This window comes from Pinus tabuliformis, chromosome 3_2 (assembly GCF_031772625.1).
Source record: "Pinus tabuliformis cultivar Carrire ecotype Pingquan chromosome 3_2, CPIR1, whole genome shotgun sequence".
NCBI lineage: Eukaryota > Viridiplantae > Streptophyta > Pinopsida > Pinales > Pinaceae > Pinus > Pinus tabuliformis.
In genome coordinates, this window is record NC_142302.1 from 131,020,605 (window position 1) to 131,033,099 (window position 12,495).

Genomic DNA, 12,495 nt, shown 5'->3' on the forward strand with positions numbered 1-12,495 from the left:
AATAAAAAATAAAAATAAAAACATACATTTAAAAAAATCAATTAACCAAAAAAAATATTAAAAAAAAAATTGTGGCCCCACAGGCCCTCGGTTGAAATCTAATTCCCAGAATGGGATTTCCTTGCCCAGAGCCCATGGGGCTAAACGAGGGGAGGGGAGCCCATATATATATATATATATATATATATATATATATATATATATATATATATATATATATATATATATATATATATATATATATATATATATATATTAAATTAAGTTGAAAAAAATATTATAATAAAATAAAAATAAAAACAAAGAAACATTACAAAAATAATTAAATTAAAAAAATTAAAAATAAATAAAACATTTTAAATTATAAAACAAAAAAGTGTCCCCACAAGCCCTCAGCGGGGAAATCTGATTCTAGGAATCATATTTCCCTACCCAGGGCCCCTAGGGTCGTGGAGTTGGGCGGGGGAAAGTCTGTGTGGCCTTACCTCGCCCAACCTCATGGCCCCTCGGGCCCTGGGTAGGGAAATATGATTACGGGAATCATATTTCCCTGCCTAGCCTCCACGCCCCATGACCCTGGGTGGGGAAGTCCAATTATGACCCCTATCGAATCCCACCACCCCACAGTCCTCGGCGGGGAAGTTTGATTCTTAGAATAAGACATCCTCGCCCAGGCTCGTGGAACGACAAGGTTGGGTGGGGTTGCTGCCATCCCTGCTGCCCCACGGACTTGGGAATCAGATTTCCCCACCAACGGCCCGTGGGGCCACAATTTTTATTTTTTTCAATTTTAATTTTTTTCTTATTTTTTATTTTTAATTTGGTTTTCTTATATTTTTAATTTATTTAATTTGTTTATTTAATTTATTTATTTAATTCTTTTAAATGTTTTTATTCATTTTAAACTTTGTTTTAATACATTATTTTGTTTAATTTTAATTTTAAATTTTTTAAATGTGTGTTTTTCTCTCAAATATTTATTTAATTATTTTTTATTTTTTATTTTTATTTTAATGTTTTTTTCTTAAATTATTTTAGTATACTTTTTTCAATTTTAATGTAATTTTTTATCATATTATTATTTTATATATTTTTAATTTTCAATGTTTTTTTTTTTTAATTTAATTGCATTTTGTTTTCAAGAATTTTGTTTTTTAAGTGTATGTTTTATTTATTTAAATTTTTTTTCGTTATTTTTATTTAAAATTTTATCCGAATCATTTTTTTTTTTTGAAAAAAAACTTCAAATATCATCATTTTTCAATATAAATTTCATAAAATTTTCAATTTTTCCAACTTCTTTTATTAATTTTTTTTATTTAACATGTCATTTTTAGCGAAAAGATCCTAAAATATGTATTTTCTTAATTGTATCTATATGTAGAATGTATATTTTTTGTTCACTGTTTAAAATTATTATTTTTAGTGACAATTATTTTATGTGTATTAAGGTATTAATTAACGATATATAAAAATAATATAAAGCCTTTGCCATGGTCTACCTCTTCATCTGGTCCTAATGATGAATGACACTTGTTGGTTCAAAATGCGTCGGCCAAATATTTCTCTTAAAAATAATATAAAGCCTTTGCCATGGTCTACCTCTTCATCTGGTCCTAATGATGAATGACACTTGTTGGTTCGAAATGCGTCGGCCAAATATTTCTCTTATGTGATTTCTACTGAAAGACTTTTCTTAATATTCGAGTTATTAATTTTTTAAATTTTTGCAAAAAAAAAATATTAAAAAAAATATTGCAAAGAAAAACAAAAAAAATGTGTTTGGAAAACCCTTAGAAAGCAAACATCTTAATATGAAAACAAAAACAAGAATAAAACAACTTGAAAAATGGTTAAATAATCCACATTTAAAAAAAAAAATGTGCATATTTAGCACATAAGGAAATTTGAAGTGTAAAAAATATGCCTTTAAACAAAATGTTGATGTTTTTCAAAATCCAGATGAAAATCACCAACATTTAAAAAAATTATTCACACTTAATACATTAGAAAATTTAAAGTGTCAAAAATAAACCCTATAAAAAAAAGGAGTTGATGTTGCATCAACACTTTTCAAAATCAATATGAAAATCACTAACATTTAAAAAAAAATGTTCATACTTGATACATAAAACAATTTTAAGTATCAAAAATATGCTCCAAAAAGAAAGTGTATTCTAAATCAACTCTTTTCAAAATCGGATTATTTTTTGCTACCTTAAAAAAACGGGTACTCGGTGGAAGCGTATAATTTGAACGTTGTTTCTTTAAACTTCAGTAAATCAAAACATAATTTAACTTATGTAAGTAATATATCTATTATTGAAAATGAATTGATGATTACAAGGCTACGGCGGTGCTCCATAAATAGGAGTTGACTGGCCATGCCTATTCAGAGAGACATGTCTGTTGGGGTTGTTGTCTCTTCATTTAGAACAACTAATTTAATGATTCAAAATTATTCATTTATTATTGCATTAATTAAAATAATATTAAAATATTTAATTGTTGTGAATTCTAAATTCATAACATTGCCTTCCCCTTAAAAATGTTTTGTCCTCAAAGCATGGGTAATGCCAAGTGTTGTTGAAGAAGGCGTTCTGACTCCCAGGAAGAATCTTCCTCTAGAAACTTATTCCATTTGACGAGGTACTCCTTTATTGTCTTGGACCATAGTACCTTCTCTCGAGTAGCGAGTATACCTTTTGGTTATAGGACAATTCTTCCTTGTTCATCAGTCTCTGATATTTTTGTTTGAGCTACCTGGTTTTCCCTAGTACTCTCTTCAGATTTGATACATGAAAGGTGTTATGGATTCGACAGTTGTCAGGTAACTTCAACTCATAATCCACGCTACTTATTTTTTTGATTATTTGATATGGACCATAATATTTAGGTGATAGTATATTCTTTCCTTGTTGTTTTAATGATAACTGCTTATATGGTTGAAGTCTAACAAAGACCCACTCTCATTCTTCAAACTCCCTTTCAGTACGATGTCTGTCAGCTTGTTGTTTCATTCTATTATGTGCCATCGTTACATTCTCTTTTAATAAGTTAACGATCCTTTGGTTCTCTTCTAGGTGGTTTTTGACTGCTGGAACCCTAGAATCGAGTAGTGCAAAATCCTTCCATTTAGGTGGTTCATAACCATAGAGAGCTTGGAAAGGTGTCATTTTAGATGACGTATGGTAGGTGGTGTTATACCACAATTCCGCCAAGTGTAGCCATTGATTCCACTTATTTTTTTTATCAGTGACGAAGTAACAAAGATATGTTTTCAAGCAATTTTTCACGACCTCAGTTTGACCATCTGTCTGGGCATGATATGTTGAACTCATGTTCAGGGATATTCCTGCTTGGTGGCATAATTCCTTCCAAAAATTTCCCTTGAACGTTGCATCTCTATCACTCATTATGACTTTGGGGAACCCATGCAAGTTGTAGTTGTTTTTACAAAACATATCCACAATTTGCTTAGTTGTGTCCGTTTTTTTTATGGCCATAAAATGGGCATATTTAGTGAGTATGTCAACTACAAAAAATATCTTGTCCTTACCGTCAGAAGCAGGTAGTCCTTCTATGAAATCCATCAAAATCTCTTCCAATTTCTGGTTGGGAATGTGTAGCGGGTGTAACAACCCTAGGGTTGGAATATTTTCACACTTATTCCTTTGACGAATATCACATTCTACAGCATATCTCTGAATTTACCTGCTCATGCCCTTCCAATAGAATGGTTGTCGAATGTTGTATTAAGTCTTGTAGAACCCGACATGTCCGACTGCAAGTGAATTGTGAGATTCTTTAAGAATTTTCAACTTAAATTTGGATGTTGGTGTTAGGTAAATTCTACCTTTGTACCACATTATGTCATTCTTCCACTCGAAATTGGTATGTTGATTGATATTCTTAATCATGGAATCACAATCCTCATCCTTGGAATACTCGGCTCGTATTTCATCCAACCATTCGGAACAACTATCATGGCAGCACATGTTGTGTTGTCGTCACCCTTACATGAGAGCGCATCAGCTACGACATTCTCCTTTGCTTTCTTGTGAAATATTTATAGGTCGAAAGCTGACAACTTCTCCATCCACTTCTGTTGTTTTGTTGATAATGTCTTTTGTTGAAGTAAGAGTTGAAGATTGTTGTGGTAAGTTCGAATTGAAAATTTACTCCCAAGCAAGTATTGATGCCACTTCGTTAAAGCATGTATGATGGCGAGCATCTCCTTTTGATATGTTGATTTTAAGTCTTCTCGTTTATTAAGTTTCCTGCTTTCAAATGTTATATGGTGGTTGTCCTACATTAATACAGATCCAATTCCGAATCCTGAAGCATCACATTCGACTACGAACAGTTTGGAGAAGTCAAGAGTCACTAGCACTGGTATGGTTTACATTACTTCTTTTAAATTCTCGAAACACTTGTCTGCTTGGTCATTCCACTGAAAAGCATTTTTCTTTAACAAATTGGTCAGGGGTTTTGTCATATGTGCATAATTTTTTATAAATATTTTGTAGTACCCAGTTATACCTAAAAATCCTCTTAGCTTGGATACATTCTTGTGTTTGGGCCATTCTTTGATTGCTTTGATTTTTTTGGGATCCACTTGGACTCCTTCCCTGGATATAACATGTCCTAGGTATTCAACTTCCTTTTGCCCAAATGTACACTTTGATAGCTTGGCGTAGAACTGGTTCTTCTCCAATACAAACAAGACTTCTTCCAGATGCTCGAGATGTTCCTTCCACGTCTTACTGTAAACCAGAATATCATCAAAGAAAACTAATACAAACTTCCACAAATATGGGTGAAAATGTTCATTCATGGTTGCTTGGAAGGTAGCTAATGCATTTGTTAATCCAAATGGCATAACTTTAAACTTGTAGTACCCTTCATGAGCTCTAAATGTTGTCTTTTCGACATCTTCTAGTCTTACTCGTATTTGGTAGTAACTTGATCTTAGATCTAATTTAGAGAAGTATTATGCACCGTGTAATTCATCTAGCATTTCATCAATGAACGAAATCGGAAACTTATGTTTGATAGTGATTTTGTTTAACCCTTTGTAATCTATACATAATTAGAAGGATCCATCCTTCTTCCTTACCAATACTACAGGTGCAACATAAGGACTTCTACTTTTCATAATGATTCCATGCTTCAACAAATCTTGTATTGATTTTTTTATTTATGTCTTGTGGTGATGGGGATAATGATACAGTTTAATGTTTATTGTCTAGTTTGACTTCGATGTTGTGCTCAATTTGCCTTTTAGGGGGTAATTTAATTAGAAGATCTTGAAAAACCTTCTCGTATTTCTGGATCAGGGATGAAATTTTTTATGGCTGGTGAGCCTCTTCTATCAATAAAAACTCCAACCTCTGACATTGTGCAACAAATTTTGGTGCTCCCTTGCAAATAAGTTTCTTCATCTGCCGAGGAGAGATGACTTGAGTTGGTGGAGCTTGAAACCCAAACAACTTATTGTTACACAGTAATTTGTCACTGCCTTCACCCCGGTCCTTCTACTGTGTCATGTATCTAGTAAAACATGCTCATATTGAACAAGTGCTCTCTTATGTTACCAATTGACCCACTTTTCCTAAGTTTTCTACCTCATCGCGATAATTAGCTAAATATACGTGATGGACAGCGGTCATAATCAGTACAGTTGCGCTTCCATCGCGAAAGTACATCTGATTCCCGCGACAATCGGATTTCATGCTCTAGCGCGAGTCTATTGGATATCTTTATCAACCTTTTGACTTATTACATTGCCTACTAGCGATGTCAGCACTAAATCTTAGTTATAAACTCGCGACGATCTAGATTGGGTGAATTCGTTCCAACAGTCGGCCTTTTGGATGTCTCTGGATCTGGTTGTTGGGTCAGTTTGGGTCGCCCTCTTCCCTCTGGTGTGGTAGTTCCATCTTTTTTGTTGCTTGTCTTGAGGATAAGCTCCCTCTCCCTCATTTCATGGAGACTCCTTGTCCTATAAAATCACTCACCATTGCTATCATCTGCTAGTTCTTTTGGTTGCATAGTGCTGCTGCTGTTTTTGAGTTTGATAGATAGTTGGTGCGAGTGTGACAAGTGTGGGATTGCTTTATAATTTTCAAGAAGGTGTGGAGTGCCCTTAATCTTGTGTAAAGCTTGTGAATGAGAGAGAGAGAGATATTGCTATTTGGGAGACCCATCTTTGAGAGTGCATGCTTGAAGAAACACATTGATTGGACCCTCTGAGAAGGCTTTCGACGTCAAGACTCAGTTGTAAGCTTACTCTTGCTTCATAATTAATACAATCAATGATGATTTCCTATGTCTTGTATGCAATTTACTTGATAGCTCATGAATTCTTGACTTTGTGAGTAAATAGATCATTTTTATTTCCTGGTCATGTGCTTTGTCATTGTCTTGTGTTGTTTCGGGTCAATTACTCTCTAAGGAGAAGGAAACGGAAGCTAGAGCAGCGCAACGGAACTTCATCAACCACCGGTTTGAGGTAGGCCTCCAACGATGACTATTTAAGGGAATCAATTGTTGTTTTGTCCTTGCTGTGACTAGACCCACTCTAGGGTTATAGGGGTTGCCTTTGTCCGTAGAGGGAACACTTTCCTGCATCACAAGTTGGTGACTCCACTGGGGAGTCCTTTGTATGTTGCTTCTCTTGTTTTCTCTTGATTTGATTTTGATTTGGTGTCTTTTGAATTTTGGGGATACACTATAAGTCTTTTGGGTTACCTGGGTTGATCTGGGAGATCCCTACATTGATTGAAGGATTGACTGGTTTTTGTTTGGGAGTTTTTGTTCGTTTATCATTGTTTTTTAGTATCATCGTGGAAAATAGCTTAATAGTCATGCCGACGTCGCCTTTACTCTTTTGTAAAGTCTTGTGCGTCGCTGAATCCCATCGCACAGTCGCAATGACTCTGAAATCGGTCTGTCACAGAAGAGACGTGTACTCTCGTGACAACGTCGCTCTGTTGCTACAGACATTGGCTTATCGCCGCTAGTTGCTTGTGTAGTACCCACGATGATTCCTGTAGAATTGTTTTTTCAATTCTACCTCCTCAATTTACCAGTCTTGTTGATCCCTCGCCTTCTTTCTCTTGCTCAGTAGATTGTTTTTGACTGTTTATGGTTAAGGCACTCTTTCTTTGGCTTTATTGAATGAATCTTTCATTTTTGCCCGTGTGACCTAGTTTGTTCTTTCAATCTCTTGAATCAATTGGCTTGGTTGCTGGTTTGCCCAAGGTTCATTTGCAACTTTCTTGTTGGTTTGTTTGAGCCTTCTCCATTGCTTGTTGCTGGTTGATTTTTTAGTGACAATTATTGAACCAATCTTTAGCATTGATTCAATTTCTTTTCACTATCGAACATAGATCACAACTATTTGGATCAACCAGTTTTTCCACACTTGCTTGTTTACTTGTTTGTTGCTCTTAAACTTAAAGTGATCAAAATCAAAAGACTGCATCCATTTAGTATATGAAAGTGAAAGTAAATTTGCATTTCTAGTTTGCATATTGGAAAGCAAATGCTAAAATCTATCATTAGTAGAATTCGTGCACTGTAGGGTTGATGTGTTTTTGCATTGTGTCTCTTGGTTTATCTTGGTTTTCTTGGTTTGGGAATGATCTCTCTACCCTCCTGTAAGTAGGTTTTCATTGAAGAAAAATGATATTTCATTCATTCTAGCTGCATCCTAGGTTTTGTTGTATACATATGGTAAGGCCTGAAAAGTGAAACATAATTCAAGATCAACTCTAAAATGAACTGAATGAACTTAACAACACATTGGAACATAACGCACATTATTTAGAGGTCTAGGCTAGAGACGTGCTCCGATGTCGTTAAACCTAGTCACTATTGTTTTCACTCAAGGTGGGGTGATTCCTCCTTCTGTGACTTAGTAGTGGTCTAGCATGGAATTGTGCTCCTAGTACCGTCGAGTATATGTTGGAAGACCCTAGTAGGTTATCATCCTATATCCCTAGGAAGCTGTGTCTACCGCCTTGCAAACCATAACACACTGAACACAACATTCGAGAAGATTGACTGTCATATGGAAAGTCCTTGGTTTTCATATGATCGCCAAGGTGTATATGCAGTTTTACAGGATGTTTGGTAAACCTTTCGCCTAGTTTCTCCAGAGCAGTCACTTTCGTTCCTTTTCGGACTCCTTAAAAGAAAAGCTCCATTTGAGCACTTGCCACTTCAGGCTCATTAAATACTCGAAGGTGACCAAAGTCATATTTTCGTCCTTTTCTCGACTCTTTAAAGATGAAAAGGTCAAGTTCTATTCGTGTGTCTTAAAATTTATTCGACCACGTTCACACTTACCTAGTTAGATCTTGCTGCATTTTAGTTTGTGTAGGGTTATTTCCCCTTAATTGATTAGTTATCCCTAGGGCTTTTGAGTTAAATCATCCTGGAGGAATCACCGATCCCGTCTCCCATTCCAAGCGACCAAGGATCCCCATCTTCTATCGCTCCTGAGGTACTAGTTGTTAGTGATACTCTCCCTGTTATTCTGAGTATCCAACCGCTTAACTCTCGTGCTCCAGAAGATGAGTCCTACGATATTCGTTGGAACCCCATTTGGGAGTCTTTCAAAGAATATTTTCCCCTTACTCCTCCTGGTGTTTTAGTCCCAATGTCTTCTTCTAACATGGAATACACATCCCCCATCACGAGTGAAGAGTCCTTGGTGGCGAGCGGTGAAATTCCTATCCCGACGGAACTTCACCCTTCCATGTCACCTCCCTTGGTATCATGTTGCCGTTACATTATAATGCTCTGGCTGATATCATGGGTTCTAGGTATCCCCTTACAAGTTCCATGTGGTCTCGTACTGTCACTCCGACTTCGGGATCTTTTACTCCCCAGATTCACAATGTGACGTCTGTCCTAACTATGCCAACCGTTTGTGTGGCCTCCACAGCCCCCGTTGTTAGTGCCGCCACTGCATCTTTAGTGGTGACCACTGTTGCTAGGCCTTTGGCAGGTCCTTCACACAGTGGCCCTGCAGCACCCATATTCGGGGTTGTTGACCCTAGCCTAAGTGCCCCACCTTCTTCTAGTTCCATTCCAGCAGGAGGGCATATGATCAATCTCCTCAAATTCCTTAGAGTCTGGATCCTCAAAATCCGTTTAATTATTATGATTCTTGGGCTCCAGACCCAATCCAGTCTTCAAATTCAGGTTGGATCCCAATCCCAACCTACTTATCAGATGCAACCTGGCTCCTAGGCTCAATTTGGGGCCCAGCCGCCTTATGGTTTTTAGCAATCCCAAGGGAAAACCCAATTTGCCCCATACCAAAATTATCAACAAATGCAGGTGAGTCCTTACCAGAGTTACAAGCAACCATATGTTTCTCCTGCAGGCCAAGTTGGTAATCAATGGAATGTTGGGGGACAGATCTAGGGTCAGCTGTCCAGTTACAGTTATAACCCCTATGGACAAAATCCCTACAGACAAAACCCTTATAGGCCAAATCCGTCTAGACAAAATCAGTGGGGGCAACAAGAAACTGGGTGGAATTCTGTTTCTACCTCCTACCCATGCCCTAAGATGTCCTTTAATCCTCAATTACCCTTTTTAGCAGAGTTGGAGTTACCGGAAGTGTCCAAACTGACAAATGATCCCATTCTTCATAATCCGTATTGGCTGCCGGTTCCAACTAAAATTCTCGATGATTGTCCCAACTTTGATGATAAAGCTGGAGAAGATCCCCAAGCCCATGTTATGACTTATCATCTATGGTTTTCGTCAAATTCATGTCTTGATGATTCAATCCGACTCCGTCTTTTTCAACAGACCCTCACTGGCTCTGCTGCTAAATGGTATATTGAGCTAGCTCGCGAATCTTTTTAGGACTTTAACTCATTGGCAATGGCATTTTTATCTCATTTTCAGTTGCTGATTCGATATGAGACGGGCACACATCTCCTGACATCCTTAAAACAAACCACGACCATTCACATCTTCGATCATATCCATGAATGGAGACGGCGTCGCCGTTTGATTAAGTTTTGGATTCCTGATCAACTTCTGACTGACTGGTTCACAACCTCGTTTGTTGGTCCAATAGCCTGGAACATTGCTATGGGGGCATGTGTAACTGAAGAGCAGGCTATTACGTGTGCTCAATACCTTGACTTGGTTTACTCCCAATCTAGTACACTATATGATTATTTTCCTGATGCTCTGAGGCTCAGAACTTCCAAAGCCCCGCCAACACCATCTATTGACGACGTCATTGGTTCTGTTAATACATCCTCTAATAAATCTTCCGCGAACCTTGGGAAGCAAAAGTCGAATGCTTCAAATGAAAACACTTCTCAGGCTGTATCCAATTATGTAACACTTCCGAGGTTAACGTCGTTCAGTCGACCACAGCGGACAAAGCCTCGAAAGGGAAAAAGAAGGGAAAAGGGAAGAATAAGGCTGATTAACCAAAGTAGGATTCCCCTAAACCTCCACCCAAGGAAGGTACCAAATGCAAGCCTAAGTATCCTTGCCTTATCTATGACAAGGATCACTATACCAAAGATTGCCCGAGGTGGTCTGAAGTTAGTCATTTGTTGAAAGGTGCCCCTGGGACTCCTACCATACTCAAAGAGCCTTTTCCCTCACAACAAATGCAAATGGTGGCCGATCCATCTCCTCTTCTCCCTTTGGCTCTCAAGAATTTATGGCTGGGACAATTCCCGTCCACATTAGTACTCGGGCAAAGGAGTATCCGTCGCCTACCAGGAAGGGGACTGAGGTCCCCTCTAGTGCTCCTCCATCCAGTTCTGGTCCCCTTCATATTGAGCGACCTAGCACTGAAGCGGTCATCTGGCCTCCTCCTAAGGGCATGGACCAGAAGTCTTCTTACAACCCTAATTCCCGTGTTGCTCAGCACTACAACATCATTGAGGACATAGCCCAGGCTCCATCAGCTATGCCCGCATTAGAAGTCCCCCGAGCTGCCCCTCTCAGAGGAAGTCCTTGCTATCAGCTATCGGTGGCATTGACCCGGTCGACTCAAACCTGATCACTTTTGACCTAGACAGTCATATACCGAGACTGCCTCACCAAATTGCCTTCCTTATCTAGGTCATCATCAATTCTAAGGCAATTCATTGTACAACCAGTGATGAAGGTGCTTCTACTTGCATCATGTCTATTGCCTGTTGGAAGGCTATTGGTTCTCCGACCCTGAGCTAGTCTCCTATGACCTTGGAAGCCTTTGATGGGAGAGAGTCTCGTCCTTATGGTATCCTCCAACGCTTGCCTATTATGCTGGAAGGGAAGATGGTCGAAGTGGAGGTCGAAGTTGTTGATGCCAATTTAACTTACAACCTCCTTTTAGGATGAAGTTGGACATATGCCATGCGAGTAGTGGCTTCATCTCTATTTCGTGTTATTCATTTTCCTCATCAGGGGAAGATCGTCATAGTAGACCAGCTGTCCTTATTCACCTCTTCCTCCTCTGATGGCAACGTGCCTTTTGTGGAGCATACCTCCATTCCGTGTGAGAGTGTGGGTGCTGGTCTCTTTAAAGATCCTACCATTATGGGTGTTTTTTCACTCCCAGCTCCCAACATTGCCCCCATTAATATGATTTATGTTCGCTCTGATCCTTGGGTTCTTCCCCCTGCTGATCAGATAGAATCCTAGGGCGATGAGATGCCGTTGAGTCCTGCCGAGCTCAACTATGTCGAAATTGTTTCTGCATCGGCTCCATCCTCTGAATCTGCTCCTTCGAGTAGAGCTCTTGAATCGTTCATTCAATCCCCTTGGCTTGGAGATGGCTCTTCTTCAGACCCTTTAAAGGAAATTTTTCCTTTTGATGAAGCGATTATTGAGACCATGTCTTTCGAGGAACCCCCTTGGTCTGATCATCACCATCGTTCCTCGTTTCTCCCTGTCCATTAGGAAATGCTTACTTGTCTCGAGCGGTTTGCTCCTTGTATCCCATCTCAACCCCTTCAGACACCCATCCAAGTTCATTAAGTATCTTCCGAAGGGAATATGGGAAACATTACGCAAACTCAGCCAATCAACATTTATGTTAAACCAGGGATTGTCGAGCACATCCATGTTGGAGTAACTTGTACTCCAGAAGAGATTCAGCTTTATACTGATCTTTTTCACGAATTTCGTGATGTGTTTGCTTGGTCTTACGAAGAGATGCCCGGCATTGATCCTAGCATCGTGGTGCATGAGATACCTACATATCAGGGTGCCAAACCTGTTCGACAATGTTTATGCCCCATGCACCCCCGAAAGGCTGCAACTATTAAAGTGGAAGTTGAAAATCTTCTTAAAGCACGCTTCATTTACCCCATCCCACTTACAAATTGGGTTTCTAACATTGTCCCTATGGCTAAAAAATAGGGCACTATTAGGGTATGTGTTGATTATCATGATATTAACCGTGCCTGTCCCAAAGATAACTACCCTACACCCTTCATTGACCAGCTCATTGAT